Source organism: Pan troglodytes, chromosome 14, assembly GCF_028858775.2.
Source record: "Pan troglodytes isolate AG18354 chromosome 14, NHGRI_mPanTro3-v2.0_pri, whole genome shotgun sequence".
NCBI classification, from domain to species: Eukaryota; Metazoa; Chordata; class Mammalia; order Primates; family Hominidae; genus Pan; species Pan troglodytes.
Window position 1 is genome coordinate 57,995,337 of NC_072412.2, and position 23,809 is coordinate 58,019,145.

At 38.8% G+C, this 23,809-nt stretch overlaps 1 long non-coding RNA gene and 1 pseudogene across 1 annotated transcript in view; one reads left to right on the top strand and one right to left on the bottom strand.

Moving 5' to 3' along the window:
• Positions 1–23,809, bottom strand: part of LOC129136832 (uncharacterized) — a 131,173-nt gene that overhangs the window by 33,009 nt on the left and 74,355 nt on the right. The gene's annotated exons all lie outside the window — the stretch shown is intronic.
• The window catches only part of LOC735346 (phosphatidylinositol 3,4,5-trisphosphate 3-phosphatase TPTE2-like), a 108,821-nt pseudogene that overhangs the window by 24,182 nt on the left and 60,830 nt on the right, over positions 1–23,809 (top strand).

Sequence of the window (23,809 nt, forward strand, 5' to 3'; positions counted from 1 at the left end):
CTCTGGGAGTGTCTGTCTTACGCAGTTGAAGATAAGGGATGAAATACGCCCTGGTCTCCTGCAGTGCCCTCAGGCTTGCTAGGATTAGGAAATTCCAGCCTGGCGAATTCTAGTCGGAACCGTTGTCTGCTCTGGAACCCTGTTTGCTGTTAAGATGTTTATCAGTGACAATGGGTGCCCAGTGGGACATGGAACCTCATCAGTAATTCTAATTTCGCCCTGGCCTTGTGATCTTGCTCTGCCTCTCTTCCCTTGTGATCTTTTATTGGCCTTTCAAGCATGTGATCTTGTAGCTTACTCCCTGTTCATACCCCCCTCCCCTTTTGAAATCCCTAATAAAAACTTGCTGGTTTTGCGGCTCAGGAGGCATCACTGAACCTGCCAACATGTGATGTCAGCCCTGGAGGCCCAGCTGTAAAATTTCTCTCTTTGTACTCTTTCTCTTTATTTCTCAGACTGGCTGACACTTAGGGAAAATAGAAAAGAATCTATGTTGACATACTGGGGGCTGGTTCCCCCGATAACAACTAGGATGGGTGAAAACTGAGGAGGTGATTGGAGGTGATAGAGAATGAGGTACTCAGATGAAATTATAAGAAGGGGACTTAAAACTAAAGTTGAACTGGAATTAACTGCCCTCGAAAAAGGTTGTTACACATTGAGGTGAAGATGCAGTTACTTAATCTGGATGCATCGCTATATTCACAGCCCAAGATATTCACTGTTGGCACATAAAACCTCATTTCTAATAAGAAAAAATTTCATCCCAGTTCAATAAATGTATGCAAGGAATCACTCATAGAGTTAGTGTAGCTCTTTGATTCAAAACATTAGAATAATGTGTCCTGTCTGACTCTGATCATGTTTGTCCCACAGTCCCCATCCTGTTGACCTGGTGGAAGTCATCATTGATAGAGACACCGATGACATGTGAGTTATAAAGGATGTACACACAAACAAAACAGTGACAGAGAAAGATATTCAGATTAGTGGGATTTGCTCTCAGGAGTGTCCATGGCAATACAGAGTGTCTTGGACACAGTTCATCTTCTCACTGTAGCACCTGTAGTTAAACATCCACATTTTTACAATTGTTTTGGATAAAAGAGGAACAGAGTATCCGGCTGTTACTGTCTTTTCACCATTTGTTAGTAGCAGCCAAATGCCTTGAAAACTCAGATTTTCTGTGTATGAGACATACTAGAGTGGGCCGAGGGAAGAGAAAATCCTATTTGGAGCAAGGAAGAGGTAGGAGTACTCGGGTAACTGTGAAGTCCTCAGCAGAAAGGAACAGAGCTAAGAGACTTGGAGGTGTTCTCCAGCCTCCAGAACTCTGCCACCATGGAGGCTGGTGCTCCGGACCTTATATCACCACCATATCGGGTTGTGCCCCTGTGAAAAACCTCTAGTTACTTGATGCATTTTTTGGGGCTGGGGGAGACGCCCATGCTGGGTGAAAGTAACGAGGTAATGGAGGATTTTTGAAGCAGGACATTCAATGGATTAAGAGGGGTGACTACCTAAAAATTGGAGTTGAGTTTGAAATAACTGCCACCACAAAGGCTGTCACACATTGGGATGAGGTTGTAATGAAAAGGTTTACTTAAATCTGGAAGCATTACTATTTTCTCCATCCTAAGATGGTGGTAGCCATCATATAAATCCTGATTTCTGATAAAAAATGATATTTCAGGTCCACATAGTGCTGTACACATGAATAGTCAGAAATTAACCAGTTTATGTTTAGAGTAATGAAAGCTAGTTTTTCCCGAAAAGTAAATTTCGAATTATGTCACCTGTCTGACTGTATTCTTTTATCATCCTCTAGTCCCCACACAAGTGAACTGACAGGAGGAACCAAGGAGGCACGTATCTACGAAAGGTGAGTTATAAATAGGTAAATAAAGACACATGTATGCGTAAGTGTGCATAGAAGTATATACACATGCACAGGCATGTAAACAAATCTATCCATCCATCTATACACACTTCTCTCAACACACGTACACAAACAAACCCATGCACACAATTGAATCTTAAAACAAGGAGACAGATGGACATTTGTGGAATTTTCTCTCAGGAGCCTGCATGGCCATACGGTGTTTTTTAACAGGGTTTCCAGTTCTTCTCATTGTAGCATTTGTAGGTAACTTTGCATCCTTTTTTGATGGAGTTATATAAAGAGGAGCAAGTCATAGAAGGTTGCTTCTTCCTGTTAGTGTATTCATCACCTTTAGTTCTTAGTAAGCAGTTTTTTAAGGGACTCAGAGTTCCTGAGTTCGAGAGCCTACCAGAGTGGCCCAGGGGAGGCGAGAATCCTATTTGCGACATGGAGGAGATAGCAGCAGACAAGGAGCAGTGGAGCCCTGGGCAGAAAGGAATGGAGCTAATGGAACATGGACTTGTCCCTCACCGTCCAGACCTCTGTCAACATGTGAGGTTGGTGCCCAGACCCAACCCCAAACCCACCAGCTCATTGGATGCAGCCCTTCTTTAGGCCCACAGCTACTTGCCTGTGTCTCATGGACAGGAAAGACTAGCATGATGGGTGAAAGGAAGGACATGACGGATGGTTTTCACAGGCATGTTCAGACTTCTACTGGAAATAAATCATAAAAAATGTAAGTTATAGGGAAAACCTGATGCAAGTTAATTATAGTGTAATGCTCAAGAAAATTTACAAAATTAATTAGATGTTACAGAAGCTATAAAAAGATTGTGTTTGATCAGTGACTAATTTTTAAAGGGGTTCTTTGTGCTACGTATTACCACTTCTTTTGCAAGGAAACATCAAGGTTGTGAATTCTGTAATTGCTCATTAAGCAGTAGTACATCAGTTGAATATGTAGTATTGATTTCTTAAGCCAGTAAATAAAAATTTTCTCTATTCATTTTATAGTACAGTGGAGGCATGGGTGAATTAAAATATATTTCTAATATGTAGATAGGTTTAATTTTTATATAGTCATTTAATTGTTTAATTAATTGGCCATTGAAAAATGAGTCTTTGTTAATTGTTGGAATTTACTTACTGGACTTACGTGGTAGGATTTGCATACCCTCACCCATTACATATGTGTATAGTTGATATTTTATTTTTATGGAAAAACTACTTTTGGTGCAAAAATTGTTTTTGCTAATAGTGTCAAAAAAAGAGAAAATCATTTGGTGTTTATATGGCTCTGTACCTTTTTACTCCATGAGCACTGCCTTCAGTGAAATGACAATAACTCATGCAGCATCCTTCAACAAAAAGTGAGGTCTAAATAAATTAAAAGCTAGATGTAAACATATATATATGTAAATATACACATAGACACACACACAAAAGCATACATGTACAGAAGAGAGATTCAGATTTGGCAAGTTCATTGTCTGGAGCATCCATAAGAATACAGAGTGTCTTAGACACTGTTTTCTAAAGTCTAATTACTTTAGTATCTGCAGTTACCTTTCTATCCTTTTTGGATCTAGTTGGATAAAAAAGGAACAGGTCATAAGAGCAATGCTTCTTATTCCTATTGCATTGGTCACTCTTATTTAGCAGTAGCCAAAAACCTTAGGAAAATATGAGTGAACCAAGAGAGGAGACTCCATGCTATTTTTAGCATGGAGGAGGTAACAGTGGGCAGGGAGCTGAGGAGCTCTTAACAGAAAAGAACAAAGCTAGTAGAACCCTGATCTCTTCTTCTATTACCACATGAGGTTACTGTCCCAAAGGCAAACCCACCATCAGATTGGATGGAGCCCCTGCCTTAGGTCTGCAGTTACTTAACCGTATCTGAGGGGCAGAAAATACATCCATGATTGGTGAAGAGTTATTGGTATTTGAACTTGAGAAGGCAGAAAATTACAAGTGCAAGCAAGGTGGGTATTTACAAACTGAAGTTGAACTTATGTAAATATTGCCAGAAATGGTAACTTGGGGATTAGTGTTAGGAGTAAAGAAATGTATATAAACTTCACTCATTAAGTTTTTTTCCACAGGCCTAAGAATTTCATTGCAAACATCTGAAACCTCATTTCTAGAGAAAAGTTAAATACCAGGTTTCAAATAAATAACTGATTAAGATGTCAATTTTTAGGGTAACTAGATTATAAATTGTAGAGTAATTATTACTCATTTGTGTCAGAAAAATAGTCTAGGAAGACATGTGGAGTCTTCCTATATTCATTTTTAATCATTTAGCTATTACTCCATTGAACTAAAAAGAGTAGTCTGTGGTAGAGTCATCAATATATGGGGAGAAAGAAAAGAGGGAGATAATGAGATTGGTAAGATTCACTCACAAATGAAGTAATAAAGAATTGTACTTAAATTTTGATTCACTAGGCTGTTTGTTAAGGCCCAAAAGCTTTTTTACATTATGTAAGGCTTTCTTTTAGGGAAAAAAAATGATATATGAATACTAGATTCCAAGTAATTAATTGACATATACGTTTTCAGAGTTCAACCAGTTTATAAATGCAGTAGAACAATTGTACATAACTTCAACCAGAAAAGCAAGTCTCTGAAGTCGCTTGATCTGGCATGTACCTTTTTAATCCTTAGCACTGGCCCAGATAAAATGACATCAGTAGTCTTTCACTACTTTGATATATCTGCTGTAACTCACCTTTCAATGGTGGTGTCATTGAAGACAACTGATGTTATTAATCTGGGTCATTGCTAAAGAATATATCTATACACACACACACATACACACACACGTGAATATATGTATGTGTGTATATATATAGGTATATCCTTTATATATATATTTAGTATATATAGATACCTACATACATGTATGTGTGTATATGTATGAACATATCTATATACATATATCTATATGTGCATATATAGATATATACATATCTTTATGTACATATATGTATCTATATAGATATATTCTATAGCACTGACCCCAATTAATAACATCAGTAGTCTTTTTTATATATATACTTTAGCATATAGACATGCATGTATATATATAGATACGTATATGTAGATATATTGTTTAGCATATATGTATACATATACAGTATATATGTACACGTGTGTGTATACATGTATACCTTATTTTATTGTGCTTTACTTTATTGCCCCTCAGATACTACTTTTTTATAAACTGAAGGTTTGTAGCAACCTTGCATTGAGCAAGTCTCTTGGTTTCATTTTTCCAACAACATGTGCTCACTTTGTGTCTCTGTGTCACATTTTGGTAATTCTTGCAATATCTTAAACTCTTTTTTTGAGACAGAGTCTCGCTCTGACACCCAGGCTGGAATGCAGTAGCACGATCTCAGCTCACTGCAACCTCAGCCTCCTGGGTTCAAGCGATTCTCTGCCACAGCCTCATGAGTAGCTGGGATTACAGGCACCTGCCACCACGCCCGGCTAATTTTTATATTCTTAGTAGAGATGGGGTTTCGCCATGTTCATCAGGCTGGTCTCAAACTCCTGACCTCGTGATCCGCCTGCCTCGGCCTCCCACAGTGGTGGGATTACAGGCGTGAGCCACCGCGCCCAGCCTATTTTAAACTTTTTTGTTGTTATCCTATCTCTTATGATCTGTGATCAGTGATCGTTGACGTTACTATTGTAATTGTTTGGGGGCAACATGAACATGAACCATGTCCTATAGGACAACTACCTTAATCAATGCCATGTGTTTTTTGACTGCTCCACTGAGTAGCCATTCCCCATCTCTCTCCCTCTTCTTGGGCCTCCCTACTTCCTAAGACACAACAATATTGAAAGTAGGCCATTTAATAAGTCTATGAGGGTTTCTAAGTGTCCTAGTGAAAGGAAGAGTCAGAAGCCTCTCACTTTAAACTAAAAGCTAAAAATGATTGTGAGGAAGGCTAGACTTCTTGCACCAGTCAGACAAGTTGCGAATGCAAAATACGTGTATATGTTCTCAAAGAAAATTAAGACTGCTACTCCAGTGAACATACAAATGATGAGGAAGCAAAACAGGCTGATTGCTAATATGGAGAAGGTTTTAGTGGTCTGGATAGAAGATCAAAGCAGCCATAGCCTTTCCTTAAGCCAAAGCCTAATCCAGGACAAGGCCCCCTCTCTCTGCAATTCAGTGATGGCTGAGAGAGGTAAGTAAGTTGCAGAAGAAAAGCTTGAAGCTAACAGGTTGGTTCATGAAGTTTAAGGAAAGAAGCCATCTCCATAACATAAAAGTGCAAGGTGAAACGCAAGTGCTGTTATCCAGCAGCAGCAAGTTATCCAGAAGATGTAGCTGAGACAATTGATGAAGGTGGCCACACGAAACAACAGATTTTCACTGTAGACAAGATAGCCTTTTATTGGAAGAAGATGCCATCCAGGACTTTTATATTTGGAGAGAAGTCAATGCATGGTTTCAAAGCTTCAAAGCACAGGCCGATTCTCTTTTAGGGGCGAATGAAGCTGGTGACTTTAAGTTGAGGCCAATGATCATTGACTGTTCTGAAAATCCTAGGGCCCTTACGAGTTATGCTAAATCAAGCAAGATGGGTGACTAGAGATGCCTTGTGCTCATCTCCCCTGCAAGAAAACCCAGGAACAAATACACATCTAAGGTCTGATTAGAGTATCAAAGGGATAGTCCTGGAGCGCAGCAAAGGAGTGGAGGAGACACACCTGTGGTGACTGGAAGGCCCCACAGCATGGAAGCACTCAGCCTCTGCAGTCCCTTCTCCCCCACCTGGGTTGAACTGGCCCAGAGACAGGAAGGACTTCTCATTGCAGGGTGAAGGTAAGCAGAAGATCCCCACCAGCCCCACTGCCATCACAGACACAGAGTCTTAAGGAAAATCTCACAGTATTTGCAAGCCCTGAGGCCAGTATGGAGTACTGCCAGGAATTTACACAGCTGCATGTCCTGGACTAGGAGTACAAGGTGAAGGCTTCCCACCCCCAGAGACCTAAGTTGCAGCAACACAGCACCATCTTGAGACCAGAGTCATCTCTTGAGTGTGCCCTCCTCTGGGGGCCAGTAGCCACTGTGCCTCGCCAGCACTGGAGCTTTACCTTCAGTATACCAAGCCCACATGGGTGGGTTAAAGCCACAACCCCAGCTGTGTGGAGGTTGGTCCCAGAGTTGGCGGTAACTCAAGTCCTGAAGAGCAGGGAGAAATCAACCCCCACCACTACACTTCCAGACAGAGAAACAATCTGCACTCCCATCCAGGGTGAACTCACCCTTGAGCTAGCCAAACCACTACATGCCTTCTCTCAAGTGGGAGCATCCCCTAAGCCTCTGAGCAGCTGATATACCCCAAGGTCAAGAGAGTGACTATGAGTCCATGCTCAGGACCTGAGAAACAGCCCTGCAGGCCTCATCCACCACAGACATGCTCCTGACCTGCCCAGCCGCCCTCCGCCTTTAATAAAGGCCTGAGAAACAGTCCCACAGGCTGCCGCGAGCAGGCACAGCACTGAGTGGGCCTTGAACCTGCGTCTCAGACCTGAGAAACAAGCAGCTGTGTGTGCCTGAGTCTCAGGGCTGAGAAACAACCCTGGGAGCTTACTCTGGCCAGCATACCCTCAGGCCAACTAAGCAGCCACATACCTATGTCCCAGCTTGAGGAACAGCCCTGTAGGCCACCCCCCCGCAGAAACACTCCCAGGCCAACTAAGCAGCTGTGCAACCTTTCATGAGCCCGAGAAACATTCCTGTACCCATTCCCAGCGGATGCACCTCCAGACCAGCCAATCAGCCATGAATGCCCATGTCCTGGACCTGAGAAAGAGCCCCATGGGCTACTCCCAGAAGACATGCCCCTAGGCCAGCCAAGCAGCCTTGTGCCCACATCCTGGGTCATAGAAGCAGCCCCCTGGGCTTCCCCTGGCAGGCACCACCCAGGCCAGCTGAGCAGCAGTATGCCCACATCCTGAGCTAGAATAGCCCTGTGGACTAACCCCAGCAGACCCACATCAGGACAGCTGAGAAATTATTTGACTGTATCCCAGGCCTGAGAAACACCCCCTCTTGGCCAGCCCTGGCAAAGATGCCTTTGGTCCAGCTTAGCCATGCAGCTCTATATTTGGCCCATGAGTTTCCCCCAGCAGACTGGCCTCAGGCCAGATGAACAGCTGTGTACCCACACACCAGGCATGGGAAACAGCCCTTCAGGCCACTCCTGGAGTGCGTGCTTCCAGGCCAGGCAAACAGCTGTGTGCCTGCATCCTGGGCTTGAGCAACTGCATCCCCATGCTCCTGGCCAGAGTAACAGCACCATGGCCAGCCCCACAAAGCCATACTCCAAGTTTTCTGACCCACTGTATACCTGCACACACCCCTACCCTGAGAAACAGTCCAGAGAGCCCACCCCTGGCAAAGCTGCACCACCATTACCACAAACTTCCTTAGCCTAGGCCACTGAGAAACTTGCAAATGTTACTAGTGTGGATCACAGCGGAATGAACTATATGGAGACTACACTTTACGGCATCCATGTAGAACCAAGGCCAATATACCCCAATGAACTGACACCCAAGACCCATTCATACAAATAAATTCATACAAGTAACCTACTCCATAAAATTGGAAAAGGTGACTTTTTCACCAGATGCATAGAAATCAACATAGAAACACATCAACCATGAAAATGCAAGAAAACAGGTCACCTACAAAGGGAAATACTAATTATGTAGTAATGGACCCCAATCATAAACATATGAAATGCCAGAAAAAGAATTCAAAAGAATAATCCTAAGGAAACTCAGTGAGATATAGGTAATACAGATAGACAAGTCAATGAAATCAGGAAAACATGATTTGAATGAGAAATTCAGTAAAGATAGATATATCATAAAAAGAACCAAACAAGCCCTAAGAGCTAAACAGTTCAATAGAAGAAATAAAAAATGAAATCAATGACTTTACAGACAAGAACAAGCAGAAGAAGTAATTTCTGAACTTGAAGAGAAGTCTTTTGAAATAACACAGGCAGACAAAAAAGAATAAAAAATAATGAAAAAAGCCTACAGGATTTATTGGACACTGTTAATTTGAACAAATATTCCTATTATGGGCATGCCAGAAGGAAAAGTGAAGAGAAATGTGAGGAAAACATATTTAATAAAGTGATAGCATAAAACTTCCCAACTCAAGAGAGAGAGACATCTAGTTCTAGGAAGATCAAAGAACCCCAAATACATTCAACCCAGACACAAAGAAAGATTTTTTAAGATAGCAAGAGAAAAGCGTGAAAATGCTTATAATGGAATTCCTGTTAGACGAACAGCTGATTTCCCGGCAGAAACCTTAGGCTGGAAAAGAATGGGATGATATATGCAAAGTTCTGAAAGAAAAAAAAAATCTTTCAACCAAGAATATTATACCCAGTGCAGCTATCTTTTACAAATGAAGGAGACATAAAATCTGTGACAGATAAACAAACACCAAGATAATTCATCACCACTAGACCAGCCTTACAAGAAATGCCCAAGGCAGTCTTACTTCTGGAAGTAAAAAGATGATAACCACCATCATAAAAACATGTAAAACTTTAAACGTCACTGGTAGAGTCAATACATAGAAAGAGAAAGGGATGAAACCTTATCACTACAGAAAACTACCCAACTACAAAAGTAAACAGAGAGGCAGAAAGGAACAAAACATATACAAACCAACCAGAAAACAATAAAATGTCGCAAATAACTCCTCACCTACTAATAACAACTTTGAATGTTAATAGATTAAATACCCCAAGAAGGATATAGACTTGCTGAGTGGATTAAAAAATAAGACCCAACTGGGCACAGTGGCTCACGCCTGTAATCCCAGCACTTTGGGAGGCCAAGGCAGGCGGATCAGGAGGTCAGGAGTTCGAGACCAGCCGGGCCAATATGGTGAAACCCCATCTCTACTAAAAATACAAAAAATCAGCCGGGCGTGGTGGCGGGCACCTGTAGTCCCAACTACTCGGGAGGGTGAGGCGAGAGAATGGCATGAACCCGGGAGGCAGAGCTTGCAGTGAGCTGAGATCGTGCCACTGCACTCCAGCCTGGGTAACAGAGCGAGACTCTGTCTCAAAAAATAATAATAATAAAAATAAGACCCAACTATATTTTATCTAAAAGAAACTCACCTTACCTCTAAAGAAACACATAGACTGATAATGAAGGGATGGAAAAAGATATTCCATGCAAATGGAAACCAAAAGTGAGCAGGAATAGCTATACTTATATCAGTCAAAACAGATTTTAAGTTAAAAACCATAAAAAGTGACAAACAAGATTATTATGTAATAATAAAGGGTTCAATTCAGCAAGAAATAGAACATAATTGTAATATGTGTATAATATAATTGTAAATATGTATGCACTCAACACCAGAGCACCCAGATATATATAGCAAATATTAGTAGATCTAAAGAGGGAGCTAGACCCCGTTACGGTAAGAGTTGGGCACTTCATTATCCCACTCTCAGCACTGGACAAATCATCTAGATGGAAAATCAACAGAGAAACATCAGACTTAAACTGCACCATAGACCAAATGGACATAACAAACATTTACAGAACGTTTCACCTAACAGCTGCAGAATATACATTCTTTTCATCAGCACATGGAACATTATCCAAGATAGACCATATGTTAGGCCACAAAACAAGTCTCAACAAATTTTTAAAAACTGAAATTATATCAGGTATCTTATCTTACCACAATGGAATAAAACTAGACATCCATAACAAGAGGAACATTCAAAACTATACAGATATATGGAAATAAAACAACATGCTCTTGAGTGACAAGGAGTGAAGAAAGAAATTAAGTATGAAATTTAAAAATTCCTTGAAACAACTGTAACTAGAAACACAACCTACTAAAACATAAGGGACACAGCAAAAGCAGTATTAGGAAGCATGTTCATAGCAATAAATGGCTGGATCAAAAAACTAGAAAAAATTCCAATAAACCACCTAACAATTCTACCTCAAGAAACTAGTATGGTAAGAACAAACCAAATCCCGAATTATTAAAAGGAACTGAATAATAAAGACCAAACAGAAATAAACAAAATTCAGGCAAAATTTACAAAAGGTTAACAACAAAAAGCAGGTTTAAAAATATCAACAAACCATTAGCTAGACTAATTAAGAAAAAGAGAAGACCCATATAAATAAAATCAGAAAGAAAAAATGGGACCTCACAACAGATATGACAGAAATAAAAAGGATTATTAGAGACTATTATGAACAACTCTACAATAAATTTGAAAACCTAGAGGAAGTGGATAAAATCCTCGACCCATACAACCTGCCAAGACTAAACCAAGAAGAAATAGAAAACCTGAACAGACCAAAAAGAAGTAATGATATTGAATCAGGAACAAAAAGGCCTTCAACAAAGTCCAGGATCTGATGACTTCACCACTTAACTCCACCTACTTTTAAAAATGAACTAATATCAATTCTTACACTATTTCAAAAAATTAAAGCAGAGGAAAGTCTTCCTAACTCATTCTATATAAGTAAACTATGGTTGATAAAGTAGTGGTAGGATTTGAGAGGATTCACTCCAATTTTGAAAACAGTTCTACTGTGGGTAAAATGCTATCAAATGGCATCACATGTTACAGAGAAATCACTTGTGAAAGGAAGAGTCATTTGATATAGTGAAGTTCGTTGTTGTCTTATTTTAAGAAATTGCCTCAGCCACCCCAACCGTTGGCAACCACAGCTCTGATCAGTCAGCAGCCATCAACATGGAGGCAACGCCCTCCACCAGCAAAAAGATTATGACTTGCTAAAGGCTGAGGTGATCATTAGCATTTTTTTAACCAATAAAGTAGTTTTACTTTAAGGTATGTACATAATTTTTTTTTGACATAATGTCGTTGCACACTTAACAGACCACAGTGTAGTATAAACATAACGTTTATATGCACAGGGAAACCAAAACATTTGTGTGAGTCACTTAATGCAGTTTTTGCTTTATTGCAGTGGTCTGGAATGAAACCCACAATGTCTTTGTGATATGTCTGTACACATTTATGTATTCTATAACTATATACATATTCTTTTAATTACCTTTATATACATATATAGAAAGAGACAGAGAAAAGAAGAGAAAAATATGCAAAATTCAGTGTTGGGAGTATCTGTGAGAATAGTTTCTGGTTAATGACTGTAATTTTCTTTCTTAAATGTCAGGTCTTCCAGTGAGCTAAGTCATGTTATATCCTTTAGATTCATGGAATTCTTGTTATTCAAATAAATTCTTCATCACTGTTTTGTGTAGCAAATATCTAATGATATATTTTTGCATTTTTTTGGTGGCTAAAGTGTGTCAGAACGACTTTCCAGGTTTGAAGATTATGAAAATGCTGAATATGTCGCTTCATATGAGTAAGTCAGTTTGAAGTTTGAAAGGAGGGAGCCATTGATGGATCTCTTTTCTTTAGTTGAACAGGGCTTACGCTGAGGCACAAAGGAAAAAGGGAAACTACGGAAGGATATCAAAATGTATGGGTGTGTGGGTGGGAGAGTACACCATATTTCCTCCAATTGAATTCTTAGACAAGTATTATTTTGAAAAAAAATTCCAACCATTCAGGAATAAATGTTCTTCTAGCTTGAAAATGTAAAAAGTATCCTTAGAAGAAATTAACTTCATTAGAAGTTTTTTTTTTTTAAAAGAAAACAGGAATGCAGAATGCTACTTACTCATCAATAGTGAACCTTTCTCATTTTTACCGGATATTGTGTGATTCCCAGTTTTGTAGATTTCACCTATGAGCAAGTGGTATTGATAGCAAAAGCAAACATGTTTTGCTGACTAAAGACCTCTTTATGCTCACTGGGATTTTGTTATTATTTGTTTCTAATCTCACTAGAGTACTGAGTACTCCTATTGCACTGACCTGAAGGCATTTTACCATGTACTCACTGTAACGAAACAATACATTCTTAAACTGGCTTGTGTCTGAACTGCAGACATATTCAGGGGATTTTTCTTCTGCTTCTTTCTTGCCCAGTTGTATAACCATTCACCAGCTTATGTCAATGTTGGAGAGGAAGTACTGCCATAGAGGAAGTTAACTCATCATGGTTATAAGCTGTTGGTGTCTAAACAAAGATTACATGGGAAACAGAGGGCAAATACAAATAGTTCTTCAAATTACCCTGAGTTTTCATTTTCTAGAAATTTTTATCATGGGCCATCAATGAAGAATTCACGGCACCACTTAATTAAACTGTGTGTCTGCATACTAGCTATACATTTTCTGTAATGGAGCTGCCCAGGGTTGAGGCAAAATTAGACAGATTGAGCAAGGCAAGCATTTCCTTTTTCTTTCCCCGCTCCAAACAAAAGAAAGCAGGTTTTTGTTTTGTTTTATTTTTAAGTTACAAAGTCTCATTGCATAAATATAGGAGGAATTGGTAGTAGTCCCTGTGAGAAACACTGGTGTTTCATACCAGGGGGATGATCTTGGATTTATAGTAAAAGCTGGAATCAGTGCTTGGCTTTGACATCATGTATTCATTCATCTGATACTCAGGAAGTCATTGAACCTCTTTTAGTTTTAGATTATTCAAATGTAAACTGGTTATAATGCTATCTGTGTAGTGGATATTGTATTGTAAAAAATTAGTAATAAAACTAAAATAACATGCAAAAACACTTTGAAAACTCTGTAGCTCTGTGAATAGGTTTTGTGTGAAAAACTGAAAATAACGTGAGAGTTTATTAAAGGAAAATCAGAAAATCCAATCAACAAATCTGCCCACATGTAGTCATTCTTAAACTTTGATACATGCACTTCTGAGTTCTTTAAGCATATGCATTTTTTGTTTACAGATACGAGACCATACTTATATTCTTTTGTAAATAACCTTATTACTTAATGACATCATGTCTATATTTTCTTGTTAATGTATATTCATGTGCACTTACAACATATTTGTAATAGTTTTGTAATACTGCATGGTGTAGATGTGCTATAATTCATTTAATAGTCAGATATTGCTGAACAATTAAGTTTTTTACAAGTTTTTACTGTTACAAAAAAATTTGAGGCTAAATCTTTGCATATCGTTGGTTATTTGCTTATTATAAATTCTCAGAAGTGGAAATCCTGTGTCAAAGGGAATGATTATGATGCTATTGGTATTGATAAGTGCTTGAACATCAAGATGCTAAAGTGTACATTTCTCCCCTCCCATACTTAACGCTAGCCGTCATTGATTTCTTTGGTATTAGTAAATCTATTTGTTCTAATGCACATTCTTTGACATACCTTCATTTATGCTTTTTTCAGTTAATATTTCATCATTTCCAAACTACCTTTGGCCAATTAAAATTGGGGTGTTTTTCTGTCTTTGGACTGAAAAGTTAAATCTGTTGATCCTTTTTCTATTTTATGTAATATAAGTAGTTTCTCCCAGGGTGTCTTGCTTTTCACTATATAAAAGTGTTGAATCTTCATATAATCAAATGTACCTATACTTTTCTTTGTGATTTATGCCTTTAATGTTATTCTCAGAAAGTCCTTCTCTACCCCAAGATTTTAAATATATTCACCAAGATTTCTGTTTTGAGCTTATTTTCTTCATTTAAATAAAATCGCTGCCCTGAATTTACTTTGTCTTAAGGCATAAAGTGTAGAAATTTACTTTTCTCCTGTGTGACTAATAGTTTTCACAGCATCAAAATATCATCCCCCTGTATTGTCCTTACCCTGTTTTAGTGATCTAGAGCAAGAGCAGGAAGACCAGAGAGTCAGTACAGTGTTTTCATTGCTTTGCATCATGGCCATCTCCGTACCGCCAGAGTCTGTACCAGAGAAAAATGTGTCCAGTGGGAGAGATAGCACCTGCCCTCGATACGAATCCCATTTCATTAAAAATGGTCTTGTTAGTGTCATGTAGCTTCCACCTTCTATTGATAAAAAATAAGTCATGGTCATAGTTAATATTTGTGCTTTGAATTCCACTTTGATATTAATATTGGAACTTATAGTGTTTTAAGGTTTAGTATCTCATGTCTTTTTCTCTTTTCTTTTTCTCTTTTTTTTTTTTCTGAGACGGAGTCTCACTCTGTGGCCAGGCTGGAGTGCACTGGCATGATCTTGGCTCACTGCAACCTCCACCTCCCGGGTTCAAGCCATTCTTCTGACTCAGCCTCCTGAGTGGCTGGGACTACAGGTGTACATCACCACGCCCAGCTAATTTTTGATATTTTTAGTAGAGATGGGGGGTCGCCTAGGATGGACTCGATCTCTTGACCTCGTGATCTGCCCACCTCAGCCTCCCAAAGTGCTGGGATTACAGGTGTGAGCCACCACACCCGGCCTCTATCTCTTTATTTTTAAACTGTCATTTAAATTTAGTTTTTGTCTCTTGTGTATAGCATGTAATGCCTTTGATTTTAAAGTTATCTGAGTGTATTTCTCAATATGGAATATGGGAGGAATATGTTTGTATTTATGATTTCTGGTATGTTTGGCTTTATTGTCTTTTTCTTTATGAAAAATACTTTGATATTTTCTTTTTAAGTTAGTCTATATTTTGCTAGTAATTGATTTGTTTTTATCCCTTTCATTTTTTACTGATAGGCAAGTCAGAAGCCCATTTCTAGTCCATCAGTTTATATTTAAATATTTAGAAAACATAATTATACCATTTTTCTCCATCAATATCGAGAATAAAACTGGACTTGTATCTGTAGAAGATAAGAAATGCAATCTGCCTTTACTTCTATCTTCTTCCAAACCTTGAATCCTAGTGTAAGAATGCCTAAAATTTAAATCAATACTATTATTGATAATTTTATATTATCTTTACTTTTAGAATCGTTTATTTACATTTTCACCTACATTTTTATGCTACATTAACAGTTGTTATTTAGACTTACTTCTGAGTTTATATTATTTACCATCTTTTCTCTATAAGTCATGTTCCTTATTGCTCTGTTCTTCATTTTGATTCATTGCTCAGCTGACTCAAGCACTTTGAGTAATTATTTTTAGAAAAGGCACATAGAGGCTATGCTTTGAGTTGCTACATGTTGGAGTGTCTGTCTGTTGCTCTCAAATGTGAACAGTACTTTTCCTGGATATGGATATATTGAGTCATAGTTATTTCCCTGCAAACTCTGCATGTAACTGCTTGAAGCTGCATTTACATAGTACACTTTTTTCACCAAAAAAAGTCTCAATTGTTTATTTACTTGGTACAGTTTCAGGGGACACTGAAACAGATTGAAGGGGCTAAAGCCACCCAAGCCACTCCTTCATGCCTTCATGATCTATCAGGTTGGTTCTGTATGGTGATATTGTCAAGTGAATTCAGATTGATGACATTTCCTTGATACCCAGAGATCCAGTAGACTGTGTGGGATCAGAGGTTCTTGTAAAAAGAGAATGGCAACTTCCGGAGAGAATTCGCCTCTTTTGGCCAACTGATCCTCTGTCTACATCAGCCTTAACTTTCTAAGCCTGGGTAGAGGTGGTGGGTCCAGGTGGATGAGGGGAAGATTAGAAGGATTGGGGATTTCCTTTATCTCAGGTTAACCTATCATCATTCATCAAAGGCCAATTTTGCTTTTTTTAACTTTTATTTTAGGTTTCGAGGTACACGTGAAGGTTTGTTACATAGGTAAACATGTGTCAGGGTGGTTTGTTTTACATATTATTTCATCACCCAGGTATTAAGATCAGTACCCAAATAGTGATCCTTTTTGCTTGTCTCTCTCCTCCTACTCTCCCCGCTTAGGTAGACCCCAGTGTTTGCTTCCCTCTTTGTGTTTTTACATCCTTATCACTTAGCTATACCACTTACAGATGAGAACATTCAGTATTTGATTTTTGCTTTCTGCACTAGTTTGCTAAGGATAATAACCTCCAGCTCCATCCACATTCCCACAAAAGACAGGATCTCATTCTTTTTTTCTTTTTTTGAGACGGAGTCTCTCTCTGCTGCCCAGGCTGGAGTGCAGTGGCACAGTCTTGGTTCACTGCAAGTTCTTCCTCCTGGGTTCATGCCATTCTTCCTGCCTCAGCCTCCCGAGTAGCTGGGACTACAGGCGCCCGCCACCACGCCCAGCTAATTTTTTTTGTATTTTTAGTAGAGACGAGGTTTCATCATGTTAGCTGGGGTGGTCTTGATCTCCTGACCTCATGATCTGCCCGCCTCAGCCTCCGAAAGTGCTGGGATTACAGGCGTGAGCCACCGTGCGCGGCCGATCTCATTCTTTTTTATGGCTGCATAGTATTCCATGGTGTATATGTACCACATTTTCTTTATCCAATCTGTCATTGATGGGTATTTGTGTTGATTCCATGTCTTTGCTATTGTAAATAGTGCTGCAGTGAACATTCACATACATATGCTTTACAGTAGAATGGTTTATATTCCTCTGGGTATATACTAGGTAATGGGATTGCTCAGTCAAATAGTAGTTCTACTTTTAGCTCTTCGAGGTGTCGCCATACTGCTTTTTACAATGGTTGAACTAATTCACACTCCCATCAACAGTGTATAAGTGTTCCCTTTTCTCTGCAACCTTGCCAGCACCTGTTATTTTTTGACACTTTAATAATAGCCATTCTGACTATTGTCTGGTGTGAAATGGCATCTCATTGTGGTTTTGATTGGCATTTCTCTAATCTGTGATATTGAGCTTTTTTTCGTATGCTTCTTTGCCACATGTATGTCTTCTCTTGAGAAATGTCTGTTCATGTCGAAGGCCAATTTTGGCAGTGCCCCAGTTCTCCTCAGTGTCTGTCCTCTTTTTTTCTCAAGTCTTAGGCACAGGCTGTGAGCATTGTCTTAGGATTCATGCCTCTTGGGATGAAATTTGAGTCCTGTGTTGGAGGCTTCAGTATGACAGAAACTTCCTGAAGGCTTCAGTAGGACAAAAAATTGTTCCTCATCAGCTACCTTGTCTTCAGCCATAAGGTAAAATGAGGCATTACCGGGGGCTCCATCAAACAGGTTCTCCTTTCTTGGATTAATGGAAGGAGCCCAGTCTTTCAGGTGTTTCTCCTTTGAACTGTATCTTACTAAAATGTCTTACCGCTGCAGTTCCTATGCCACCTCAAATGCAACTCTCACTAATGTGTATCTGTTCACTAGGTGTCTAGTTTGAAAGAGATGACAAGAGCATCATTTACTCCCTATGCTTATCCCTGAAATACCTTATTTTATTGCTGTGGAAACTGAGATCTGGCCAAAATTTGATGACTTGCCCAGGCTGGCATTAAAATACAGTTCTCTTCTACCCCTCTTTTCTTTTTTCATGCTATATTCCTTGAGTTGATGACCACAAGTTTAAGCTTAGTATTGCCATAAAGTTGGAGTTGGGGCTTTGCATGCAATGGAAATATTACTAAACATCCAAAGTTTACTGTCTTATTCACATATATTCTGGATAGGAAAGTAAAATACTCATGGAGCAGAAAAGATAAAATTTTAATTATTAGTAAAAAGCATTTTGTTATACAACTTCTGAATAATTTTCTTTTAAAATTGTATTTATAAAGGCCTTTGTTTTTTGGTTAAATTTATAAGTTAGAAGAAATCTGACTGATTTTATTTTTGCTTGTTTTTGCAGCAGCAAGATTAAGAAAATTGTTCATTCAATTGTGTCATCCTTTGCAGTTGGGTATGTGAGACATAGAAAACACCATGTATTAAATATACCTGAGACTTAATGCATAAAAAACACCACGTATTAAATATATCTGAGACTTGGCCAGGTGCGGTAGCTCACGCCTGTAATCCCAGCACTCTGGGAGGCCAAGGCAGGTGGATCACCTGAGGTCAGGAGTTCAAGACCAGCCTGGCTAACACGGTGAAACCCCATCTCTATTAAAAATAAAAAAATTAGCCAGGCATGATGGCGAGTGCCTGCAATGCCAGCTGCTCGGGAGGCCTAGGTGGAAGAATTGCTTGAACCTGGGAGGCGGAGATTGGAGTGAGCTGAGATCACACTATTGCACTGCAGCCCAGGTGACAGAGCGAGATATATATATATCTCGCTCTTTCAATGAGAAAGACTGAAATAAAAAACAAAACCAAAAAGCATTTCCTGTCCATCGGTTTCTAAGTAGCCATGTGCCCCATCTAATGTAATCTAATTTATCATGGAAATTTGGTTTAAGCTGGACTTTAAGACTTGCAAAGAAACGGCTTTTGTATAAGATTAATAGTAACATATTAATATTATTTTTCTTCCATCTGCACAAGTAAAGTTAATGAAAATCGAATGTTAAAATTCTATAATTATAAGTAAAGTATTTTATTAAGTACCTTATACATCTAGAATTACTCTTTAATTCTGGAAACAATTTACTTAGACTCTTCTCTGTGTAAGAGTAAGATTTCATACTATGATATAGATTTACGCAATATGATATAGATTTACGCAATATAATTGTTTCCTTTTGAATTAATGATATTTTAACTTGAGCTGCAACTTTTTGAAAAGTACTTTGAAGATGAATTCATCTTCATAGATTAAGCAAATAGTATAATCAATTTATGGGGAATGTATTTAGAATATGTAACAGCAAGTTTCAGGAGGTACCTTAGAGTTCAATACTATAAATATTTATGGAATTGAATTCTTTCTCATGTACCCATCACTGTACTAGAATCGCCCATAAATATGTAATCATGTACTTGCTGAAAATGTCACTGACCAAAAAATCTTGGTCTTTTAAGAGCTTATGTTACTCATGCTTTCATTTGGTTTTTATTAATAAATTCTTAAGAATTATCCAGACTAATAAGATTTTATTTTTTATGAGAAATGGGTGTAAACTTCTTATGAAATTCTCAAATTTTAAGAAGAGTTTACAAACAGACACAGGCAATTTTAGTTCAGTTTCACTTTTCTCTCTTGAGGTGTTAGTCTGATGGATCTGCTATAAAAGGGCATGATAACGTCTTGTGAAGTGGTTTGGTGGGAATTTTATTTATTAAAAACTGCTTCTATTGGGTGAAAACAGTGATTTTTCTGAGATTCTATGACATTACAGTTTTTCCTGCCACTGGGCAGTTTAATACTAAATAATAACATTTTGGTACCCGATCATTGGCCTAAATAAAGATAAAGCCCCTTTATCTTTGCTGTTACTTACTTATTTATTCATTTATTTATTTGTTGTAGAATATTTGGAGTTTTCCTGATCTTGTTGGATGTGGCTCTGATCTTTGCTGACCTAATTTTCACTGATAGCAAAGTTTATATTCCTGTGGAGTATCGTTCTATTTCTGTAGCTATTGCTTTATTTTTTCTCATGGATGTTCTTCTTTGAGTATTTGTAGAAGGGTAAGTTTGATTATTTTTATAATGCATAAAGCTATTTTGTACTTTTCTAAGAAGCACTTTGGGAGGCTGAGGCAGGTGGATCACGAGGTCAGGAGTTCAAGACCAGCCTGGCCAAGATGGTGAAACCCTGTCTCTACTAAAAATACAAAAATTAGCTGGGCATGGTGGCGGAAGCCTGTAATCCCAGCTACTCGGGAGGCTGAGGCAGGAGAATTGTTTGAACCCAGGAGGCAGAGGTTGCAGTGAGCCGACATTGTGCCTTTGCACTTCAGCCTGGGTGACAGGGTGAGACTCCGTCCCCAAAAAAAAGAGGCATATTAAAATAATTAACAGGAGCATTCAAATCAAGCTGACTTAAAAGCCTTTGGGCCTTAGGAGAACCTTGGTGGTAGTCTGGCAGTACCTCCCATGGTCTGTGTTTGAGTGAGGTGGCCATGGATTGATGCTCCTCTGCTTTTGGAGAGGGGTTGAAAGAGTAGGGAGGATTGCATCTTGTGGTTTGAGTGACAGCTCAACCAGCTCAGCCATAGCACATAAAACACCAGGTAGAAGTATAAGTTTCTGATCTAGGCCCTGATTCCCAGCACCTTTGGACCCACCCGGAGCCTGGGAGAACTTGCCATCCTGAAGGGAAGGACACAGGCCTGACTGTTTTTACCATGTGATGATCGTAGAGCCCCAGGGCCTTCAGCAAACTTATGCAATAGCTAGGGAGTGGTTACAGCAGGTTTTGGGCAAGACCCAGTGCTGTGCTGGCTTCACGTCTGACCCAATGCAGTCATAGTAGCGGTGGCCACAGGGGTGTTTGTGTCACGGTGGCTCAGAACAGAGAGAGAGACTCTGTTTGTTTGGGAGAAATTAAGGGAAGAGAACAAGACTCTCTTTTTGGTAACCCAGAGAATTATCCTGCATGTTGTCCAAGACCATTAAGGCAGTACCACCATGAGTCTGCAGGAACCACAGAGTTTAGGAGGCTTGGGGTGCCCCCTAAAGCAGATACAACTTAGATCACAATATCCAAGTTCTTTCCAATATCTGGAAAGCCTTCCCGAGAAAGATAGGTACAAACAAGCCCTGACAGGGAAAACTACAATAAATACCTAATTCTTCAGTGCCTAGACACCAAAGAACATCTGCTAGCATCAACACTGTCCGAGAAAACATGACCTCACCAAATGAACTCAATAAGACACCAGAGGCCAATCCTGGGGAAACAGAGATACGTGACCTTTCAGACAAATCAAAATAGCTGTGTTGAGGAAACACAAAGAAATTTAAGATAACACAGAGAAAAAAATCATAATTCTATTAGATAAGTTTAACAAAGAGATTGAAATAATTAAAAAGAATCAAGCAGAAATTCTGGAGCCAAAAAATGTAATTGGCATACTGAAGAATGTATTAGAGTCTTTTAATAGCAGAATTGATCAAGCAGAAGAAAGAATTAATGAGCTTGAAGGCAGGCTATTTCAAAATACATAGAGGAGACAAAGGAAAGAATTAGAAACAATGAAGCATGCCTACATGATCTAGAAAATAGCATCAAAAGGGCAAATCTAAGCAATACTGGCCTTAAAGAGGAGGTGCAGAGAGAGAGGGGTTAGAAAGTTTATTCAAAGGGATAGTAACAGAACTTCCCAAACCTATAGAAAGATATCAATATCCAAGTGCAAGAAGGTTACAAAACACCAAGCAGATTTAACTCAAAGAAGACTACCTCAAGGCATTTAATAATTACACTCCCAAAGATCAAGGATAAAGGATCTTAAAAGCAGCAAGAGAAAAGAAACCAATGATATACAATGGAGTTACAATACAGCTGGCAACAGACTTTTTAATAGAAATGTTTCAGGCCAGGAGAGAGTGACATGACATATTGAAAATGCTGAAGGAAACAAAACATTTACCCTAGAACAATATATTCAGTGAAAATATCCTTCAAAGTGAAGGAGAAAGAAAGACTTTTCCACACAAACAAAAGCTGAGGGATTTCATCAACACCAGACCTGTCCTAGAAGAAATGCTAAAGGGAGTACTTCAATCAGAAAGACAAGGACATTAGTGAGCAATAAGTAACTACCTGAAGGTATAAACCTCACTGGTAATAGTAAATACACAGAAAAATACAGAATGTTATGACACTGTAACTATGATGTATAAACTACTGTTATTGTAAGTAGAGAGACAACTATGAGCCAATCAAAAACATTGACTATAACAACTTTTCAAGACATAAATGGTATAATAAGATATAAATAGAAATAACAGATAGTTAAAAAGTAGTGAGACTAAGTTGTAGAGTTTGTATTAGTTTTCTTATTACTTGTTTGTTTATGCAAACTGTTAGTTTATAAGCTTAAAAATAATGGGTTATAAGATAGTGTTTGCAAGCCTCATGGTAACCTCAAACCAAAAAAATACAAGGGATACACAAAAAATAAGAAACATGAAACTAAATTATATCACCAGAGAAAATTACCTTCATTAATGGAAGACAGGAAGGAAAGAAGGAAGAGAAGACTACAAAACAACCAGAAAACAATTGACAAAATGGCAGGAGTAAGTCCTTGCTTATCAATAATAACATTGAATGTCATCAGACTAAACTTTTCAATCAAAAGACAGAATGGCTGAATGGATGAAAAAACAAGACCCGGCTGGGCACGGTGGCTCACACCTGTAATCCCAGTACTTTGGGGAGCTGAGGCGGGTGGATCACAGGGTCAAGAGATGGAGACAATCCTGGCCAACATGGTGAAACCCCGTCTCTACTAAAAATACAAAAATTAGGTGGGTGTAGTGGTGCACACCTGTAGCCCCAGCTACTCAGGAGGCTGAGGCAGGAAAATCTCTTGATCCCAGGAGGCGGAGGTTGCAGTGAGCCGAGATCGTGCCACTGCACTCCAGCCTGGTAACAGAGTGAGACTCCACCTCAAAAAATAAATAAATAAAAAAACAAAACAAAAAACAAAAGACCCATTGATCTGTTGCCTACAAGAAACACTCTTCTCCCATTAGTCTGAAAATAAAGGAATGGAAATATATATTCCATTCCAGTAGAAACCAAAAAAGAGCAGGAGTCGCTATCCTTGTATCAGATAAAATAGATTGCAAGACAAAAACGATAAGAAGAGACAAAGAATGTCACTATATCATGATAAAGGGATCAATTCAGCAAGAGGCTATAACAATTTTAAGTATATATTCATCCAACATATATAGCCAATATATATACTGAGACCTGATGGCTTCCCTGCTGAATTCTACCAAACATTTAAAGAAGAACGAATACCACTCCTGCTTTAACTGTTCCAAAAAGCAGAAGATGAAGGAATACTTCCAAACTCATTCCACAAGGCCAGTATTACCCTGATATCAAAAGCAGACAAAGATGCGTCAAAAAAAGAAACAGGCTGGGAGCAGTGGCTCCCACCTGTAATCACAGCACTTTGGGAGGCTGAGGCAGGTGGATTACCTGAAGTCAGGAGTTCAAGAGCAGCCTGGCCAATATGGTGAAAACCTGTCTCTACTAAAAATAGAAA